Genomic DNA, 23,949 nt, shown 5'->3' on the forward strand with positions numbered 1-23,949 from the left:
ACAAATAAGTTCAAAAGGTCAGATATGGACATCTATATGGCTTATGAAGCAATCAGAAAGAGTCTATGAGTATGTGTAGAAATCCCAAGATCGAGGACTCTTTAGCCAGAAATATGTTCAGGAGGTCAAAAGGGGACGTCTGGAAATAGCTGATTTATCATCAAAAGGATTCTAGAACTTTATATAGTTTGAAAAATGTTGAGGACACTTTGACCACAAATAAGTTCAAAAGGTCATATATGGACATCTCTATGGCTTATGAAGCATCAGAAGCAGTCTATGAGTATGTATCGAAAGCCCAAGGTCGAGGACTCCTTGGCCAGAAATATGTTCAGGAGGTCAAAAGAGGACCTCTGAATAGTTGATTTATCATCATAAGAATTCTAGAACTTTATATTTGAAAAATTTTGTGGACATTTGACCACAAATGAGTTCAAAAGGTCAGAGATGGACATCTATATGGCTTATGATGCATCAGAAGGAGTCTATGAGTATGTATAGAAAGCCCAAGATCGAGGACTCTTTGGCCAGAAATATGTTCAGGAGGTCAAAACCTCTGAATAGCTGATTTATCATCAAAAGGAATCTATAACTTTATATAGTTTGAAAATTTTGAGGACACTTTGACCACAAATAAGTTCAAAAGGTCAGATATGGACATCTATATGGCTTATGGTGCATCAGAAGGAGTCTATGAGTATGTATAGAAAGCCCAAGATCGAGGACTCTTTGGCCAGAAATATGTTCAGGAGGTCAAAACCTCTGAATAGCTGATTTATCATCAAAAGGATTCTAGAACTTTACAGTAGCACCTCAATGCAGTACACAAGATCCGAGGGGAGGAGTCGGATCTTATATAAGGGGTGGAGATTGGTAGGTTTAGGGGTGGAGATGGGTAGGTTTAGGGGTGGGTTTAGGGATCAGGGGGTGGAGACGGGTAGGTTTAGGTATATGTAAGGTGGGAGGAGTTGGATTTTATCCAACTCCTCCCCCTGGATTTTATGCTCTGCATTGAGGACCATCTCGAACTTTATATAGTTTGAAAAATTTTGAGGACACTTTGACCACAAGTAAGTTCAAAAGGTCAGATATGGACATCTATATGGCTTATGATGCATCAGAAGGAGTCTATGAGTATGTATAGAAAGCCCAAGATCGAGGACTCTTTGGCCAGAAATATGTTCAGGAGGTCAAAACCTCTGAATAGCTGATTTATCATTAAAAGGATTCTAGAACTTTATATAGCTTGAAAAATTTTGAGGACACTTTGACCACAAATAAGTTCAAAAGGTCAGATATGGACATCTATATGGCTTATGAAGCAATCAGAAAGAGTCTATGAGTATGTGTAGAAATCCCAAGATCGAGGACTCTTTAGCCAGAAATATGTTCAGGAGGTCAAAAGGGGACGTCTGGAAATAGCTGATTTATCATCAAAAGGATTCTAGAACTTTATATAGTTTGAAAAATGTTGAGGACACTTTGACCACAAATAAGTTCAAAAGGTCATATATGGACATCTCTATGGCTTATGAAGCATCAGAAGCAGTCTATGAGTATGTATCGAAAGCCCAAGGTCGAGGACTCCTTGGCCAGAAATATGTTCAGGAGGTCAAAAGAGGACCTCTGAATAGTTGATTTATCATCATAAGAATTCTAGAACTTTATATTTGAAAAATTTTGTGGACATTTGACCACAAATGAGTTCAAAAGGTCAGAGATGGACATCTATATGGCTTATGATGCATCAGAAGGAGTCTATGAGTATGTACAGAAAGCCCAAGATCGAGGACTCTTTGGCCAGAAATATGTTCAGGAGGTCAAAACCTCTGAATAGCTGATTTATCATCAAAAGGATTCTAGAACTTTATATAGTTTGAAAAATTTTGAGGACACTTTGACCACAAATAAGTTCAAAAGGTCAGATATGGACATCTATATGGCTTATGATGCATCAGAAGGAGTCTATATGTATAGAAAGCCCAAGATCGAGGACTCTTTGGCCAGAAATATGTTCAGGAGGTCAAAAGAGGACCTCTGAATAGCTGATTTATCATCAAAAGGATTCTAGAACTTTATATAGTTTGAAAAATTTTGAGGACACTTTGACCACAAATAAGTTCAAAAGGTCAGAGATGGACATCTATATGGCTTATGATGCATCAGAAGGAGTCTATGAGTATGTATAAGAAAGCCCAAGATCGAGGACTCTTTGGCGAGAAATATGTTCAGGAGGTCAAAAGGGGACCTCTGAATAGCTGATTTATCATAAAAAGAATTCTATAACTTTATATAGTTTGAAACATTTTGAGGACTCTTGACCAGAAATAAGTTCAAAAGGTCAGATATGGACATCTATATGGATTTTGAAGCAACAAATTGAGTCTATGAGTATATAAAGAAAGCCCAAGATCTAGGACTCTTTGGCCAGAAAGATGTTCAGTAGGTCAACAGTGGACCTCTGAATAGCAGATTTATCATCAGAAAGAATCTATAACTTTATATAGTTTGAAAAATTTTGAGGACACTTTGACCACAAATAAGTTTAAAAGGTCAGATATGGACATCTATATGGCTTATGATGCATCAGAAGGAGTCTATGAGTATTTGGCCAGAAATATTTTCAGCAGGTCAATTATGGACTTCTGTAAGACTGATTTAACATCAGAAGTAGTCGATACGTTTATAATAGTAAAAAACATTTTGAGGATTCTTTGGCCAAAAATATGTTCAATTGGTCTTATATGGTCTACAGTCTGGCTGATATAATTCATGAGAAGTCTGTATAGTTTGAGAAATATGTATAGTAAGGTAAATGTTCAAGGTCTCTGGCCAGAAATATGTTCAGAAGGTCAAATATGGACTTCTGTATGGCTGATTTAACATAAGAAGGAGTCTATATTCGTTTATGGTAGACAGCATCATTTTGAGAACTCTTTTGTCAATGATTTATTATCAGAAGGAGACTTTATGTAGACTTTATATATAACTATAGTTTGAAAAATTTTGAGGACACTTTGACCAGAAATAAGTTTAAAAGGTAAGCCATAAGCCATATAGATATCCATATAGATATCCATGGCTTATGAAGCATCAGGAGTCAATGATGTATGTATAGAAATCGAGGACTCTTTGGCCAGAAATATGTTACTTTGGTCAAATATGGACTTCTTTATTGGCTGATCAGGAGTTGAAGAGTATGTATAGAAAGTTTAACATCTGTTGACTGAATGTATAAGTAGATTAATTAATGTGCAGTAAAGGAAAATCATTGCACTGGGTTTTGCTTTACAATGGACACAATTAACTCATTCCCTTGGACAACGATAGAATGCACGGTAGAATACCGGAACATATAGATAATGCACTTTTCGCATTGCATTGCACACCAGAACTAACTCCTTCCCATGTTCATTAAAGAGATAACATTTATGTTGTTGCATTGCATTGCACAAACGATCTAACGTTGTCCACTGAACAATAACATATAGACTATGCACTTCTTGGATTGCATTGTATTGCACACTACAACTAATTCATTCCCATGTTCATTAAAGAGATAACATATGTTGTTGCATTGCACAAACGATCTATCGTTGTGCATCATTGAAGAAAAACATATGCACTTCTATCCCTGCATTGCACACCAAAACTAACTCCTTCAAATGTTCATTGAAGAGATAACATTTTGCATTGCATTGCGCAAACGATCTAACGTTGTGCATTGAAGAGAAACATAGACCATGCACTTTTTACATTGCATTGAATTGCACACCAGAACTAACTCTTTCCCATGTTCAATAAAGAGATAATATGTTGCATTGCATTGCACAAACGATCTAACGTTGTGCATTGAAGAATAACATACAGGCTAAATGCATGCATTGTATTGCATTGCACACCAGAACTAACTCCTTCACATGTTCATTAAAGAGATAACATATGTTATGCAACATTGCATTGCTTTGCACAAACGATCTAACGATGTGCAATGAAGAATAACATTTATGCACTTTTTGCATTGCATTGCACAGCAGAAATAACCTCTTCCCATGTTCATAAAGAGATAACATTTTGCATTGCACAAAACGATCGTTTGTCTCAACGATCAATGTTGTGCATTGAAGAATAACATATAGGCTAAATGCATGCATTGTATTGCATTGCACACCAGAACTAACTCCTTCCCATGTTCATTAAAGAGATAACACATGTTGCATTGCATTGCATTGCATTGCAGAAACGATCTAACGTTGTGCATTGAAGAATAACATTTATGTACTTTTTGCATTGCATTGCACACTGAAACTAACTCCTTCCCATGTTCAGTAAAGAGATAACATGTTGAATTGCATTGAATTGCATTGTATTGCAGAAACGATCTAACGTTGTGCACTGAAGAATAACATTTAGGGTATGCACTTTTGGCATTGTATTGCACACCAGATCTTACTCCTTCAAATGTTCATTGAAGAGATAACATTTTGCATTGCATTGCGCAAACGATCTAACGTTGTGCATTGACGAGAAACATAGACCATGCACTTTTTACATTGCATTGAATTGCACACCAGAACTAACTCTTTCCCATGTTCACTAAAGAGATAACATGTTGCATTGCATTGCATTGCATTGCATTGCATTGCAGAAACGATCTAACGTTGTGCATTGAAGAATAACATTTATGTACTTTTTGCATTGCATTGCACACTGAAACTAACTCCTTCCCATGTTCAGTAAAGAGATAACATGTTGCATTGCATTGAATTGCATTGTATTGCAGAAACGATCTAACGTTGTGCACTGAAGAATATTTATGCACTTTTTGCATTGTATTGCATTGCACACCAGAACTAACTCCTTCAAATGTTTATTAAAGAGATAACATTTTGCATTGCACAAACGATCTAACGTTGTGCATTGAAGAATAATATAGGTTATGCAATTCTTGCATTGGATTGCACACCAGAACTAAATCAATCCCATTTTCTTTAAAGAAATAAGGTGCAATGATGTTGTATTGCATTGCACAAACGATAACATATGTTAATGCAACATTATATTGCTTTGCACAAACGACCTAACACTGTGCACTATAGGATAACATTTATGCTTTTTTGCATTGCATTGCACACCAGAACTAACTCCTTCAAATGTTTATTAAAGAGATAACTTTTTGCACGATCTAACTTTGTGCATTGAAGAATAAAATATAGGCTAAATGCATGCATTGTATTGCATTGCACACCCGAACTAACTCCGTCCCATGTTCATTAAAGAGATAATATATGTTATGCAACATTTCATTGTTTGTGCATTGAAGAGTAACATAGGCTATTCACTTTTTGCTTTGCATTGCATTGCACACCAGAACTAGCTCCTTCCCATGTTCATTAAACATCTATGTTAGATCTAAACGATCTAACGCTGTGCACTGAAGAGTAACATAGGCCATGCATTTTTTGCATTGCACACAAGAACTAACTCCTTCAAAAGTTTATTAAATAGATAACATGTTGCATTGCATTGCACAAACGATCTAACACGTTGTGCATTGAAGAATGACATAGTTGACATAGCTAAATGCATGGATTGTGTTGCATGTACAGCCGAACTAACTCCTTCCCATGTTCATTAAAAAGATAACATATGTTATGCAACATTGCATTGCTTTGCACAAACGATTTAACGCTGTGCACTGAATAACATTTATGCACTTTTTGCATTGCATTGCATTGCACACCAGAACTAACACCTTCAAATGCTTATTAAAGAGATAATAACATGTTGAATTGCATTGTGCATTGCATAACGTTGTGCATTGAAGAATAACATAGGCTATATGCATGCATTGTATTGCATTGCACACCCGAACTCCTGCCCATGTTCATTAAAGAGATAACATATGTTATGCACAAACGATCTAACGTGTAACGTTTGTGCAAAGCAATGCAATGTTGCATAACATATGTTATCTTTTTAATGAACATGGGAAGGAGTTAGTTCGGCTGTACATGCAACACAATCCATGCATTTAGCTATGTCAAATATGTCATTCTTCAATGCATAACGTTAGATCGTTTGTGCAATGCAATGCAACATGTTATCTCTTTAATAAACATCGGAAGTAGTTAGTTCTGGAGTGCAATGCAATGCAATGCAAAAAGTACATAGCCTATATGTTATTCTTCAGTGCACAGCGTTAGATCGTTTGTGCAATGCAATGCAACATGTTATCCCTTTAATGAACATGGGAATGAGCTAGTTCTGGTGTGCAATGCAATGCAAAGCAAAAAGTGAATAGCCTATGTTACTCTTCAATGCACAAACAATGAAATGTTGCATAACATATGTTATCTCTTTAATGAACATGGGACGGAGTTAGTTCGGGTGTGCAATGAAATACAATGCATGCATTTAGCCTATATGTTATTCTTCAATGCACAACGTTAGATCGTGCAAAATTTTATCTCTTTAAAAAACATTTGAAGGAGTTAGTTCTGGTGTGCAATGCAATGCAAAAATGCATAAATGTTATTCTTTAGTGCACAGTGTTAGGTCGTTTGTGCAAAGCAATATAATGTTGCATAACATATGTTATCGTTTGTGCAATGCAATACAACATCATTGCATCTTATTTCTTTGAAGAAAATGGGATTGATTTAGTTCTGGTGTGCAATGCAATGCAAGAATTGCATAACCTATATTATTCTTCAATGCACAAAGTTAGATCGTTTGTGCAATGCAATGCAAAATGTTAACTCTTTAATAAACATTTGAAGGAGTTAGTTCTGGTGTGCAATGCAATGCAAAAAGTGCATGGCCTATATGTTATTCTTCAGTGCACAACGTTAGATCGTTTGTGCAATGCAATGCAAAATGTTATCTCTTTAATAAACATTTGAAGGAGTTAGATCTGGTGTGCAATGCAAAACAATGCAAAAAGTGCATAGCCTATATTATTCTTCAATGCACAGCGTTAGATCGTTTGTGCAATGCAACATGTTATCCCTTTAATGAACATGGGAAGGAGTTAGTTCTGGTGTGCAATGCATAAAGTGCATAGCCTGTATGTTATTCTTCAATGCACAACGTAAGATCGTTTGTGCAATGCAATGCAACAACACTTGTTATCTCTTTAATGAACATGGGAATGAATTAGATCTACTGTGCAATGCAATGCAATCCAAGAAGTGCATAGCCTATATGTTAATGTTCAGTGGACAGCGTTAGATCCTTTGTGCAATGCATAAATGTTATATCTTTAATGAACATGGGAAGGAGTTAGTTCTGGTGTGCAATGCAATACGAAAAGTGCTTTATCTATATGTTTATTCTTTAGTGCATTCCAAAGTTGCCCAACGAGAGAATCCACTTAAGAATAAACATATAGATAAAGCACTTTTCGCATTGCATTGCACACCAGAACTAACTCCCATAATTGTGTCCATTGTAAAGCAACAGCTAGTGCAATGATTTTGCTTCACTGCACATTAACCTACTTATACATTCAGTCAACTGATGTTAACTTTCTATACATACTCTTCGACTCCTGATGTACGTAAGTACATGTTTGTCCAAAGTAACATATTTCTGGCCAAACAGTCCTCGATTTCTATACATACTCATTGACTCCTGATGCTTCATAAGCCAATATAGATATCCATACAGATATGGCTTATGTCTTACCTTTTGAAATTATTTCTGCTCAAAGTGTCCTCAAAAATTTTCAAACTATGTAAAATTATAGTCTTCTTCTGATTGATAAATCAACTATACAGAGGTCTCCTTTTGACCTCCTGAACATATTTCTGGCCAAAGATTCCTCAATCTTGGGCTTTCTATATATACTAATAGACTCCCTTTGATGCTTCAAAATCCATATAGATGTCCATATCTGACCTTTTGAACTTATTTGTGGTCAAAGGGTCCTCAAAATGTTTCAAACTATATAAAGTTATAGAATACTTTTGATGATAAATCAGATATTCAGAGGTCCCCTTTTGACCGAGATGGTCCTCAATGCAGAGCATGAAATCCACGGGGAGGAGTCGGATCCAGATCCAACTCCTCCCACCTTACATACCTAAACCTACCAATCTCCACCCCCTGATCCCTAAACCCACCCCTAAACCTACCCATCTCCACCCCTAAACCTACCAATCTCCACCCCTTATACAAGATCCGACTACTCCCCCCGGACCTCCTGAACATATTTCTGGCCAAAGAGTCCTCGATATTGGGCTTTCTATACATACTCATAGACTCTTTCTGATGCTTCATAAGCCATATAGATGTCCATATCTGACCTTTTGAACCTATTTGTGGTCAAAGTGTCCTCAAAATTTTTCAAACTATATAAAGTTATAGAATTCTTTTGATGATAAATTAGCTATTCAGAGGTCCCTTTTTGACCTCATGAAAATATTTCTCGCCAAAGAGTCCTCGATCTTGGGCTTTCTATATATAGTCATAGACTCCCTCTGATGCTTCAAAATCTATATAGATGTCCATATCTGAACTTTTGAACTTATTTCTGGTCAAAGGGTCCTCAAAATTTTTCAAACTATAGAAAGTTATAGAATTCTTTTTATGATAAATCAGCTATTCAGAGGTCCCCTTTTGACCTCCTGAACATTTTTCTGGCCAGAAGAGAGTCCTCGATATTGGGCTTTCCATACATACTCATAGACTCTTTCTGATGCTTCATAAGCCACATAGATGTCCATATGTGACCTTTTGAACCTATTTGTGGTCAAAGTGTCCTTAAAATTTTTCAAACTATATAAAGTTATAGAATTCTTTTGATGAAAAATCAGCTATTCAGAAGTCTTTTGACCTCCTGAACATATTTCTCGCCAAAGAGTCCTCGATCTTGGGCTTTCTATATATACTCATAGACTCCCTCTGATGCTTCAAAAGCCGTATAGATGTCCATATCTGACCTTTTGAACTTATTTCTGGTCAAAGTGTCCTCAAAAGTTTTCAAACTATATAAAGTTATAGACTCTTTCTGATGATAAATCAGCTATTCAGAAGTCCCCTTTTGACCTACTGAACATATTTCTGGCCAAAGAGTCCTCGATCTTGGGCTTTCTATATATACTAATAGACTCCCTTTGATGCTTCAAAATCCATATAGATGTCCATATCTGACCTTTTGAACTTATATGTGGTCAAAGGGTCCTCAAAATGTTTTAAACTACATAAAGTTATAGAATCCTTTTGATGATAAATCAGCTATTCAGAGGTTTTGAAATCCTGAACATATTTCTGGCCAAAGAGTCCTCGATCTTGGGCTTTCTATACATACTCATAGACTCCTTCTGATGCTTCATTAGCCATATAGATGTCCATATCTGACCTTTTGAACTTATTTGTGGTCAAAGTGTCCTCAAAATTTTTCAAACTATATAAAGTTATAGAATTCTTTTTATGATAAATCAGCTTTTCAGAGGTCCCCTTTTGACCTCCTGAACATATTTCTGGCCAAAGAGTCCTCGATCTTGGGCTTTCTATACATACTCATAGACTCCTTCTGATGCTTCATAAGCCATATAGATATCCATATCTGACCTTTTGAACTCATTTGTGTTCAGTGTCCTCAAAATTTTTCAAACTATATAAAGTTATAGAATTCTTTTGATGATAAATCAGCTATTCAGAGGTCCCCTTTTGACCTCCTGAACATATTTTTCGCCAGAGTCCTCGATCTTGGGCTTTCTATACATACTCATAGACTCCTTCTGATGCTTCAAAAGCCATATAGATGTCTATATCTGACCTTTTGAACTTATTTGTGGTCAAAGGGTCCTCAAAATGTTTTAAACTATATAAAGTTATAGAATTCTTTTGATGATAAATCAGATATTCAGAGGTCCCCTTTTGACCTCCTGAACATATTTCTGGCAAAAGAGTACTCGATCTTGGGCTTTCTATACATACTCATAGACTCCGTCTGATGCTTCATAAGCCATATATATATGTCCATATGACCTTTTGAACTTCTATGTGGTCAAAGTGTCCTCCAAATTTTTCAAACTATATAAAGTTAAAGAATTCTTTTGATGATAAATCAGCTATTCAGAGGTCCCCTTTTGACTTCCTGAACATACTTCTGGCCAAAGAGTCCTCGATCTTGGGCTTTCTATAGATACTCATAGACTCCTTCTGATGCTTCATAAGCCATATATATATGTCCATATGACCTTTTGAACTTATTTGTGGTCAAAGTGTCCTCCAAATTTTTCAAACTATATAAAGTTAAATAATTCTTTTGATGATAAATCAGCTATTCAGAGGTCCCTTTTTGACCTCCTGAAAATATTTCTCGCCAAAGAGTCCTCGATCTTGGGCTTTCTATATATAGTCATAGACTCCATTTGATGCTTCAAAATCCATATAGATGTCCATATCTGACCTTTTGAACTTATTTCTGGTCAATGTTCCTCAAAATTTTTCACACTATATAAAGTTATAGAATTCTTTTTATGCTAAATAAGCTATTCAGAGGTCCCCTTTTGACCTCCTGAACATATTTTTCGCCAGAGTCCTCGATCTTGGGCTTTCTATACATACTCATAGACTCCTTCTGATGCTTCAAAAGCCATATAGATGTCCATATCTGACCTTTTGAACTTATTTGTGGTCAAAGGGTCCTCAAAATGTTTTAAACTATATAAAGTTATAGAATTCTTTTGATGATAAATCAGCTATTCAGAGGTCCCCTTCTGACCTCCTGAACACATTTCTGGCCAAAGAGTCCTCGATCTTGGGCTTTCTATATATACTCATAGACTCCCTCTGACGCTTCAAAAGCCATATAGATGTCCATATCTGACCTTTTGAACTTATTTCTGGTCAAAGGGTCCTAAAAAGTTTTTAAAATAAATAAAGTTATAGACTCTTTCTGAAGATAAATCAGCTATTCAGAGGTCCCCCTTTGACCTACTGAACATATTTCTGGCTAAAGACTCCTAAAAGATTAATAAAATACATTCAAGACTGATATCTTCAGATGTTATATCCTCTTGACAAAAGACCATATTTGACATACTGAATTTTTTTCTGGCCAAGGAGTATTCGAAACTTGGGCTTTCTATACATACTCCTTCTGATGCTTCATAAGCCATATAGATGTCCATAACTGACGTTTTGAACTTATTTGTGGTCAAAGTGTCCTCAAAAATTTTCAAACTATATAAAGTTATAGACTCCTTTTGATGATAAATCAGTATTTCATGGGGCCCCTTTTGACCTCCTGAACATATTTCTGGCCAAAGAGTCCTCGATCTTGGGCTTTCTATATATATACTCATAGACTCCCATTGATGCTTCAAAATCCATATAGATGTCCATATATGACCTTTTGAACTTATTTCTGGTCAAAGGGTCCTCAAAATTTTTCAAACTATATAAAGTTAAAGAATTCTTTTGATGATAAATCAGCTATTTAGAGGTCCCCTTTTGACTTCCTGAACATACTTCTGGCCAAAGAGTCCTCGATCTTGGGCTTTCTATAGATACTCATAGACTCCTTCTGATGCTTCATAAGCCATATATATATGTCCATATGACCTCTTGAACTTATTTGTGGTCAAAGGGTCCTCAAAATTTTTCAAACTATATAAAGTTATAGAATTCTTTTGATGATAAATCAGATATTCAGAGGTCCCCTTTTGACCTCCTGAACATATTTCTGGCCAAAGAGTCCTCGATATTGGGCTTTCTATACATACTCATAGACTCTTTCTGATGCTTCATAAGCCATATAGATGTCCATATCTGACCTTTTGAACCTATTTGTGGTCAAAGTGTCCTCAAAATTTTTCAAACTATATAAAGTTATAGAATTCTTTTGATGATAAATTAGCTATTCAGAGGTCCCTTTTTGACCTCCTGAAAATATTTCTCGCCAAAGAGTCCTCGATCTTGGGCTTTCTATATATAGTCATAGACTCCATTTGATGCTTCAAAATCCATATAGATGTCCATATCTGACCTTTTGAACTTATTTCTGGTCAATGTTCCTCAAAATTTTTCACACTATATAAAGTTATAGAATTCTTTTTATGATAAATCAGCTATTCAGAGGTCCCCTTTTGACCTCCTCAACATATTTCTGGCCAAAGAGTACTCGATCTTGGGCTTTCTATACATACTCATAGACTCCTTCTGATGCTTCATTAGCCATATAGATGTCCATATCTGACCTTTTGAACTTATTTGTGGTCAAAGTGTCCTCCAAATTTTTCAAACTATATAAAGTTAAATAATTCTTTTTATGATAAATCAGCTTTTCAGAGGTCCCCTTTTGACTTCCTGAACATACGTCTGGCCAAAGAGCCCTCGATCTTGGGCTTTGAAATATATACTCATAGACTCCATTTGATGCTTCAAAATCCAAATAGATGTCCATATCTGACCTTTTGAACTTATTTCTGGTCAATGTTCCTCAAAAATTTTCACACTATATAAAGTTATAGAATTCTTTTTATGATAAATCAGCTATTCAGAGGTCCCCTTTTGACCTCCTGAACATATTTTACGCCAGAGTCCTCGATCTTGGGCTTTCTATACATACTCATAGACTCCTTCTGATGCTTCAAAAGCCATATAGATGTCCATATCTGACCTTTTGAACTTATTTGTGGTCAAAGGGTCCTCAAAATGTTTTAAACTATATAAAGTTATAGAATTCTTTTGATGATAAATCAGCTATTCAGAGGTCCCCTTTTGACCTCCTGAACACATTTCTGGCCAAAGAGTCCTCGATCTTGGGCTTTCTATATATACTCATAGACTCCCTCTGACGCTTCAAAAGCCATATAGATGTCCATATCTGACCTTTTGAACTTATTTCTGGTCAAAGGGTCCAAAAAAGTTTTTAAAATAAATAAAGTTATAGACTCTTTCTGAAGATAAATCAGCTATTCAGAGGTCCCCCTTTGACCTACTGAACATATTTCTGGCTAAAGACTCCTAAAAGATTAATAAAATACATTCAAGACTGATATCTTCAGATGTTATATCCTCTTGACAAAAGACCATATTTGACATACTGAATTTTTTTCTGGCCAAGGAGTATTCGAAACTTGGGCTTTCTATACATACTCCTTCTGATGCTTCATAAGCCATATAGATGTCCATAACTGACGTTTTGAACTTATTTGTGGTCAAAGTGTCCTCAAAAATTTTCAAACTATATAAAGTTATAGACTCCTTTTGATGATAAATCAGTATTTCATGGGGCCCCTTTTGACCTCCTGAACATATTTCTGGCCAAAGAGTCCTCGATCTTGGGCTTTCTATATATATACTCATAGACTCCCATTGATGCTTCAAAATCCATATAGATGTCCATATATGACCTTTTGAACTTATTTCTGGTCAAAGGGTCCTCAAAATTTTTCAAACTATATAAAGTTATAGAATTCTTTTTATGATAAATCAGATATTCAGAGGTCCCCTTTTGACCTCCTGAACATATTTCTGGCAAAAGAGTACTCGATCTTGGGCTTTCTATACATACTCATAGACTCCGTCTGATGCTTCATAAGCCATATATATATGTCCATATGACCTTTTGAACTTATATGTGGTCAAAGTGTCCTCCAAATTTTTCAAACTATATAAAGTTAAAGAATTCTTTTGATGATAAATCAGCTATTCAGAGGTCCCCTTTTGACTTCCTGAACATACTTCTGGCCAAAGAGTCCTCGATCTTGGGCTTTCTATAGATACTCATAGACTCCTTCTGATGCTTCATAAGCCATATATATATGTCCATATGACCTCTTGAACTTATTTGTGGTCAAAGGGTCCTCAAAATTTTTCAAACTATATAAAGTTATAGAATTCTTTTGATGATAAATCAGATATTCAGAGTTCCCCTTTTGACCTCCTGAACATATTTCTGGCCAAAGAGTCCTCGATATTGGGCTTTCTATACATACTCATAGACTCTTTCTGATGCTTCATAAGCCATATAGATGTCCATATCTGACCTTTTGAACCTATTTGTGGTCAAAGTGTCCTCAAAATTTTTCAAACTATATAAAGTTATAGAATTCTTTTGATGATAAATTAGCTATTCAGAGGTCCCTTTTTGACCTCCTGAAAATATTTCTCGCCAAAGAGTCCTCGATCTTGGGCTTTCTATATATAGTCATAGACTCCATTTGATGCTTCAAAATCCAGATGTCCATATCTGACCTTTTGAACTTATTTCTGGTCAATGTTCCTCAAATTTTTCACACTATATAAAGTTATAGAATTCTTTTTATGATAAATCAGCTATTCAGAGGTCCCCTTTTGACCTCCTCAACATATTTCTGGCCAAAGAGTGCTCGATCTTGGGCTTTCTATACATACTCATAGACTCCTTCTGATGCTTCATTAGCCATATAGATGTCCATATCTGACCTTTTGAACTTATTTGTGGTCAAAGTGTCCTCAAAATTTTTCAAACTATATAAAGTTATAGAATTCTTTTTATGATAAATCAGCTTTTCAGAGGTCCCCTTTTGACCTCCTGAACATATTTCTGGCAAAAGAGTACTCGATCTTGGGCTTTCTATACATACTCATAGACTCCTTCTGATGCTTCATAAGCCATATATATATGTCCATATGACCTTTTGAACTTATTTGTGGTCAAAGTGTCCTCCAAATTTTTCAAACTATATAAAGTTAAATAATTCTTTTGATGATAAATCAGCTATTCAGAGGTCCCCTTTTGACTTCCTGAACATACTTCTGGCCAAAGAGTCCTCGATCTTGGGCTTTGAAATATATACTCATAGACTCCATTTGATGCTTCAAAATCCAAATAGATGTCCATATCTGACCTTTTGAACTTATTTCTGGTCAATGTTCCTCAAAATTTTTCAAACTATATAAAGTTATAGAATTCTTTTTATGATAAATCAGCTATTCAGAGGTCCCCTTTTGACCTCCTGTACATATTTCTGGCCAAAGAGTCCTCGATCTTGTGCTTTCTATACATACTCATAGGCTCCTTCTGATGCTTCATAAGCCATATAGATATCCATATCTGACCTTTTGAACTCATTTGTGTTCAGTGTCCTCAAAATTTTTCAAACTATATAAAGTTATAGAATTCTTTTGATGATAAATCAGCTATTCAGAGGTCCCCTTTTGACCTCCTGAACATATTTTTCGCCAGAGTCCTCGATCTTGGGCTTTCTATACATACTCATAGACTCCTTCTGATGCTTCAAAAGCCATATAGATGTCCATATCTGACCTTTTGAACTTATTTGTGGTCAAAGGGTCCTCAAAATGTTTTAAACTATATAAAGTTATAGAATTCTTTTGATGATAAATCATCTATTCAGAGGTCCCCTTTTGACCTCCTGAACACATTTCTGGCCAAAGAGTCCTCGATCTTGGGCTTTCTATATATACTCATAGACTCCCTCTGACGCTTCAAAAGCCATATAGATGTCCGTATCTGACCTTTTGAACTTATTTCTGGTCAAAGGGTCCTAAAAAGTTTTTAAAATAAATAAAGTTATAGACTCTTTCTGAAGATAAATCAGCTATTCAGAGGTCCCCCTTTGACCTACTGAACATATTTCTGGCTAAAGACTCCTAAAAGATTAATAAAATACATTCAAGACTGATATTTTCAGATGTTATATCCTCTTGACAAAAGACCATATTTGACATACTGAATTTTTTTCTGGCCAAGGAGTATTCGAAACTTGGGCTTTCTATACATACTCCTTCTGATGCTTCATAAGCCATATAGATGTCCATAACTGACGTTTTGAACTTATTTGTGGTCAAAGTGTCCTCAAAAATTTTCAAACTATATAAAGTTATAGAATTCTTTTGATGATAAATCAGCTATTCAGAGGTCCCCTTTTGACTTCCTGAACATACTTCTGGCCAAAGAGTCATCGATCTTGGGCTTTCTATAGATACACAGAAGATATCAGTCTGAAGATATCAGTATTAATCTTTTAGGACTCTTTGGCCAGAAATATGTTCAGTAGGTCAACAGGGGACTTCTGAATAGCAGATTTATCATCAGAAAGAATCTATAACTTTATATAGTTTTAAAACTTTTGAGGACCCTTTGACCACAAATAAGTTCAAAAGGTCAGATATGGACATCTATATGGCTTATGAAGCATCAGAGGGAGTCTAGGAGTATGTATAGAAAGCCCAAGGTCGAGGACTCTTTGGCCAGAAATATGTTCAGGAGGTCAAAAGAGGACCTCTGAATAGCTGATTTATCATCAAAAGAATTCTAGAACTTTATATAGTTTGAAAAATTTTGAGGACACTTTGACCACAAATAAGTTCAAAAGGTCAGACATGGACATCTATATGGCTTATGAAGCATCAGAAGGAGTCTATATGTATAGAAAGCCCAAGATCGAGGACTCTTTGGCCAGAAATATGTTCAGGAGGTCAAAACCTCTGAATAGCTGATTTATCATTAAAAGGATTCTAGAACTTTATATAGCTTGAAAAATTTTGAGGACACTTTGACCACAAATAAGTTCAAAAGGTCAGATATGGACATCTATATGGCTTATGATGCATCAGAAGGAGTCTATGAGTATATATAGAAAGCCCAAGATTGAGGACTCTTTGGCCAGAAATATGTTCAGGAGGTCAAAACCTCTGAATAGCTGATTTATCATCAAAAGGATTCTAGAACTTTATATAGACCCTTTTACAGTTGGTAAACACGGTGACGTATTTGTGTGGGCGGAGCTTAGCTGGAGGCAGAAAGATCCCTCTGGCCGCTTCACTAACGTTAGTTTGCAAGTTTTGTTAGCTTGTTTTTTAACAATGACTGGAGAAAATCCGATTTTGTCTTAATGTGCAAGGTCACTCACTGTCCAGGATGCCGATTGTTATTTGCAAAAGTTAATTTTAACGGACGGAACCAGATGACCGTACACGCTCAGTCAATGTACAAACTGACAGGATTAACGTTAACGTTACCTCCGGTTGAGTGGCCTGACTTCTACCCCTACCCGATAGAGAAACTGAGGGTAAAGAGAAACTGAGGACATATAAATATATTTAGATGCCTATAATATAACTATGTGCTGAATGGTCATGTAAAGACTTGTGTGGTGCGATCCGCAGTTCTGCCTAGCCAGCGCCAAGAAGACGACCATGTAAAGAGTGACACTACGGTGCAATTTTAATGATATGAACATTTTCTAGAAATAAAAATTCCAGATACAGCATACTCATTTTTCATTGATTCTTGCACCCAAGAACACAACAAGATGACTTTTAATAATAAAAATAATAATTTAAGCTCCTTATTATGTAGCCGAATCTGTGCTGGTTTGTAATGGCCGCCTCCAGTTTTCTGTTTGTTTTGCCTCCAGCTTGCGCCGTGACGTAGGCGCAAAAGGGGTCTATAGTTTGAAAAATTTTGAGGACACTTTGACCACAAATAAGTTCAAAAGGTCAGATATGGACATCTATATGGCTTATGAAGCATCAGAAGGAGTCTATATGTATAGAAAGCCCAAGATCGAGGACTCTTTGGCCAGAAATATGTTCAGGAGGTCAAAAGGGGACCTCTGAATAGCTGATTTATCATCAAAAGAATTCTATAACTTTATATAGTTTGAAAAATTTTGAGGACACTTTGACCACAAATAAGTTCAAAAGGTCAGATATGGACATCTATATGGCTTATGATGCATCAGAGGGAGTCTATGAGTATGTATAGAAAGCCCAAGATTGAGGACTCTTTGGCCAGAAATATATTCAGGAGGTCAAAACCTCTGAATAGCTGATCATCAAAAGGATTCTATAACTTTATATAGTTTGAAACATTTTGAGTACACTTTGCTCACAAATAAGTTGAAAAGGTCAGATATGGACATATATATGGCTTATGAAGCATCAGAAGGAGTATGTATAGAAAGCCCAAGTTTCGAATACTCCTTGAACAGAAAAAAATTCAGTATGTCAAATATGGACTTTTGTCAGGAGGATATAGAATCCGAAGATATCAGTCTGAATATATAAGTATTTATCTTTTAGGACTCTTTGGCCAGAAATATGTTCAGTAGGTCAAAAGGGGACCTCTGAATAGCTGATTTATCATCAGAAAGAATCTATAACTTTATATAGTATGAAAACTTTTGAGGACCCTTTGAAGATATCAGTCTGAAGATATCAGTATTAATCTTTTAGGACTCTTTGGCCAGAAATATGTTCAGTAGGTCAACAGGGGACCTCTGAATAGCAGATTTATCATCAGAAAGAATCTATAACTTTATATAGTTTGAAAACTTTTGAGGACCCTTTGACCACAAATAAGTTCAAAAGGTCAGATATGGACATCTTTATGGCTTTTGAAGCATCAGAGGGAGTCTATGAGTTTATATACAAAACCCATGATCGAGGACTCTTTGGCCAGAAATATGTTCAGGAGGTCAAAAGAGGACCTCTGAATAGCTGATTTATCATCAAAAGAATTCTAGAACTTTATATAGTTTGAAAAATTTTGAGGACACTTTGACCACAAATAAGTTCAAAAGGTCAGATATGGACATCTATATGGCTTATGAAGCATCAGAAGGAGTCTATATGTATAGAAAGCCCAAGATCGAGGACTCTTTGGCCAGAAATATGTTCAGGAGGTCAAAACCTCTGAATAGCTGATTTATCATTAAAAGGATTCTAGAACTTTATATAGCTTGAAAAATTTTGAGGACACTTTGACCACAAATAAGTTCAAAAGGTCAGATATGGACATCTATATGGCTTATGATGCATCAGAAGGAGTCTATGAGTATGTATAGAAAGCCCAACATGGAGGACTCTTTGGCCAGAAATATGTTCAGGAGGTCAAAACCTCTGAATAGCTGATTTATCATCAAAAGGATTCTAGAACTTTATATAGTTTGAAAAATTTTGAGGACACTTTGACCACAAATAAGTTCAAAAGGTCAGATATGGACATCTATATGGCTTATGATGCATCAGAAGGAGTCTATATGTATAGAAAGCCCAAGATCGAGGACTCTTTGGCCAGAAATATGTTCAGGAGGTCAAAACCTCTGAATAGCTGATTTATCATTAAAAGGATTCTAGAACTTTATATAGCTTGAAAAATTTTGAGGACACTTTGACCACAAATAAGTTCAAAAGGTCAGATATGGACATCTATATGGCTTATGAAGCATCAGAAGGAGTCTATATGTATAGAAAGCCCAAGATCGAGGACTCTTTGGCCAGAAATATGTTCAGGAGGTCATAAGGGGACCTCTGAATAGCTGATTTATCATCAAAAGAATTCTATAACTTTATATAGTTTGAAAAATTTTGAGGACACTTTGACCACAAATAAGTTCAAAAGGTTAGATATGGACATCTATATGGCTTATGATGCATCAGAGGGAGTCTATGAGTATGTATAGAAAGCCCAAGATCGAGGACTCTTTGGCCAGAAATATATTCAGGAGGTCAAAACCTCTGAATAGCTGATCATCAAAAGGATTCTATAACTTTATATAGTTTGAAAAATTTTGAGGACACTTTGCTCACAAATAAGTTGAAAAGGTCAGATATGGACATATATATGGCTTATGAAGCATCAGAAGGAGTATGTATAGAAAGCCCAAGTTTCGAATACTCCTTGAACAGAAAAAAAATCAGTATGTCAAATATGGACTTTTGTCAGGAGGATATAGAATCCGAAGATATCAGTCTGAATATATAAGTAATAATCTTTTAAGACTCTTTGGCCAGAAATATGTTCAGTAGGTCAAAAGGGGACCTCCGAATAGCTGATTTATCATCAGAAAGAATCTATAACTTTATATAGTTTGAAAACTTTTGAGGACCCTTTGACCACAAATAAGTTCAAAAGGTCAGATATGGACATCTATATGGCTTTTGAAGCATCAGAGGGAGTCTATGAGTTTATATACAAAACCCATGATCGAGGACTCTTTGGCCAGAAATATGTTCAGGAGGTCAAAAGGGGACCCATGAATAGCTGATTTATCATCAAAAGGAGTCTATAACTTTATATAGTTTGAAAAATTTTGAGGACACTTTGACCACAAATAAGTTCAAAAGGTCAGATATGGACATCTATATGGCTTATGAAGCATCAGAGGGAGTCTATGAGTATGTATAGAAAGCCCAAGATCGAGGACTCTTTGGCCAGAAATATGTTCAGGAGGTCAAAACCTCGGAATAGCTGATTTATCATTAAAAGGGTTCTAGAACTTTATATAGCTTGAAAAATTTTGAGGACACTTTGACCACAAATAAGTTCAAAAGGTCAGATATGGACATCTATATGGCTTTTGAAGCATCAGAGGGAGTCTATGAGTTTATATACAAAACCCATGATCGAGGACTCTTTGGCCAGAAATATGTTCAGGAGGTCAAAAGGGGACCCATGAATAGCTGATTTATCATCAAAAGGAGTCTATAACTTTATATGGTTTGAAAAATTTTGAGGACACTTTGACCACAAATAAGTTCAAAAGGTCAGATATGGACATCTATATGGCTTATGAAGCATCAGAGGGAGTCTATGAGTATGTATAGAAAGCCCAAGATCGAGGACTCTTTGGCCAGAAATATGTTCAGGAGGTCAAAACCTCTGAATAGCTGATTTATCATTAAAAGGATTCTAGAACTTTATATAGCTTGAAAAATTTTGAGGACACTTTGACCACAAATAAGTTCAAAAGGTCAGATATGGACATCTATATGGCTTATGATGCATCAGAAGGAGTCTATGAGTATGTATAGAAAGCCCAACATTGAGGACTCTTTGGCCAGAAATATGTTCAGGAGGTCAAAACCTCTGAATAGCTGATTTATCATCAAAAGGATTCTAGAACTTTATATAGTTTGAAAAATTTTGAGGACACTTTGACCACAAATAAGTTCAAAAGGTCAGATATGGACATCTATATGGCTTATGATGCATCAGAAGGAGTCTATATGTATAGAAAGCCCAAGATCGAGGACTCTTTGGCCAGAAATATGTTCAGGAGGTCAAAACCTCTGAATAGCTGATTTATCATTAAAAGGATTCTAGAACTTTATATAGCTTGAAAAATTTTGAGGACACTTTGACCACAAATAAGTTCAAAAGGTCAGATATGGACATCTATATGGCTTATGAAGCATCAGAAGGAGTCTATATGTATAGAAAGCCCAAGATCGAGGACTCTTTGGCCAGAAATATGTTCAGGAGGTCATAAGGGGACCTCTGAATAGCTGATTTATCATCAAAAGAATTCTATAACTTTATATAGTTTGAAAAATTTTGAGGACACTTTGACCACAAATAAGTTCAAAAGGTTAGATATGGACATCTATATGGCTTATGATGCATCAGAGGGAGTCTATGAGTATGTATAGAAAGCCCAAGATCGAGGACTCTTTGGCCAGAAATATATTCAGGAGGTCAAAACCTCTGAATAGCTGATCATCAAAAGGATTCTATAACTTTATATAGTTTGAAAAATTTTGAGGACACTTTGACCACAAATAAGTTCAAAAGGTTAGATATGGACATCTATATGGCTTATGAAGCATCAGAGGGAGTCTATGAGTATGTATAGAAAGCCCAAGGTCGAGGACTCCTTGGCCAGAAATATGTTCAGGAGGTCAAAAGAGGACCTCTGAATAGCTGATTTATTATCAAAAGAATTCTAGAACATTATATAGTTTGAAAAATATTGAGGACACTTTGACCACAAATAAGATCAAAAGGTCAGATATGGACATCTACATGGCTTATGAAGCATCAGAAGGAGTCTATATGTATAGAAAGCCCAAGATCGAGGACTCTTTGGCCAGAAATATGTTCAGGAGGTCAAAACCTCTGAATAGCTGATTTATCATTAAAAGGATTCTAGAACTTTATATAGCTTGAAAAATTTTGAGGACACTTTGACCACAAATAAGTTCAAAAGGTCAGATATGGACATCTATATGGCTTATGAAGCATCAGAAAGAGTCTATGAGTATGTGTAGAAATCCCAAGATCGAGGACTCTTTGGCCAGAAATATGTTCAGGAGGTCAAAAGGGGACGTCTGAATAGATGATTTATCATCAAAAGAATTCTATAACTTTATATAGTTTGAAAACTTTTGAGGACACTTTGACCACAAATAAGTTCAAAAGGTCAGATATGGACATCTATATGGCTTATGATGCATCAGAAGGAGTCTATGAGTATGTATAGAACGCCCAAGATTGAGGACTCTTTGGCCAGAAATATGTTCAGGAGGTCAAAACCTCTGAATAGCTGATTTATCATCAAAGGGATTCTAGAACTTTATATAATTTGAAAAATTTTGAGGACACTTTGACCACAAATAAGTTCAAAAGGTCAGATATGGACATCTATATGGCTTATGAAGCATCAGAAGGAGTCTATATGTATAGAAAGCCCAAGATCAAGGACTCTTTGGCCAGAAATATGTTCAGGAGGTCAAAAGGGGAACTCTGAATAGCTGATTTATCATCAAAAGAATTCTATAACTTTATAGTTTGAAAAATTTTGAGGACACTTTGACCACAAATAAGTTCAAAAGGTCAGATATGGACATCTATATGGCTTATGAAGCATCAGAAAGAGTCTATGAGTATGTATAGAAATCCCAAGATCGAGGACTCTTTGGCCAGAAATATGTTCAGGAGGTCAAAAGGGGACGTCTGAATAGATGATTTATCATCAAAAGAATTCTATAACTTTATATAGTTTGAAAACTTTTGAGGACACTTTGACCACAAATAAGTTCAAAAGGTCAGATATGGACATCTATATGGCTTATGATGCATCAGAAGGAGTCTATGAGTATGTATAGAAAGCCCAAGATTGAGGACTCTTTGGCCAGAAATATGTTCAGGAGGTCAAAACCTCTGAATAGCTGATCATCAAAAGGATTCTATAACTTTATATAGTTTGAAAAATTTTGAGGACACTTTGACCACAAATAAGTTCAAAAGGTTAGATATGGACATCTATATGGCTTATGAAGCATCAGAGGGAGTCTATGAGTATGTATAGAAAGCCCAAGGTCGAGGACTCCTTGGCCAGAAATATGTTCAGGAGGTCAAAAGAGGACCTCTGAATAGCTGATTTATTATCAAAAGAATTCTAGAACATTATATAGTTTGAAAAATATTGAGGACACTTTGACCACAAATAAGATCAAAAGGTCAGATATGGACATCTATATGGCTTATGAAGCATCAGAAGGAGTCTATATGTATAGAAAGCCCAAGATCGAGGACTCTTTGGCCAGAAATATGTTCAGGAGGTCAAAACCTCTGAATAGCTGATTTATCATTAAAAGGATTCTAGAACTTTATATAGCTTGAAAAATTTTGAGGACACTTTGACCACAAATAAGTTCAAAAGGTCAGATATGGACATCTATATGGCTTATGAAGCATCAGAAAGAGTCTATGAGTATGTGTAGAAATCCCAAGATCGAGGACTCTTTGGCCAGAAATATGTTCAGGAGGTCAAAAGGGGACGTCTGAATAGATGATTTATCATCAAAAGAATTCTATAACTTTATATAGTTTGAAAACTTTTGAGGACACTTTGACCACAAATAAGTTCAAAAGGTCAGATATGGACATCTATATGGCTTATGATGCATCAGAAGGAGTCTATGAGTATGTATAGAAAGCCCAAGATTGAGGACTCTTTGGCCAGAAATATGTTCAGGAGGTCAAAACCTCTGAATAGCTGATTTATCATCAAAGGGATTCTAGAACTTTATATAATTTGAAAAATTTTGAGGACACTTTGACCACAAATAAGTTCAAAAGGTCAGATATGGACATCTATATGGCTTATGAAGCATCAGAAGGAGTCTATATGTATAGAAAGCCCAAGATCAAGGACTCTTTGGCCAGAAATATGTTCAGGAGGTCAAAAGGGGAAC

This window comes from Scardinius erythrophthalmus, assembly GCF_964197995.2.
Source record: "Scardinius erythrophthalmus genome assembly, chromosome: 17".
NCBI classification, from domain to species: domain Eukaryota; kingdom Metazoa; phylum Chordata; class Actinopteri; order Cypriniformes; family Leuciscidae; genus Scardinius; species Scardinius erythrophthalmus.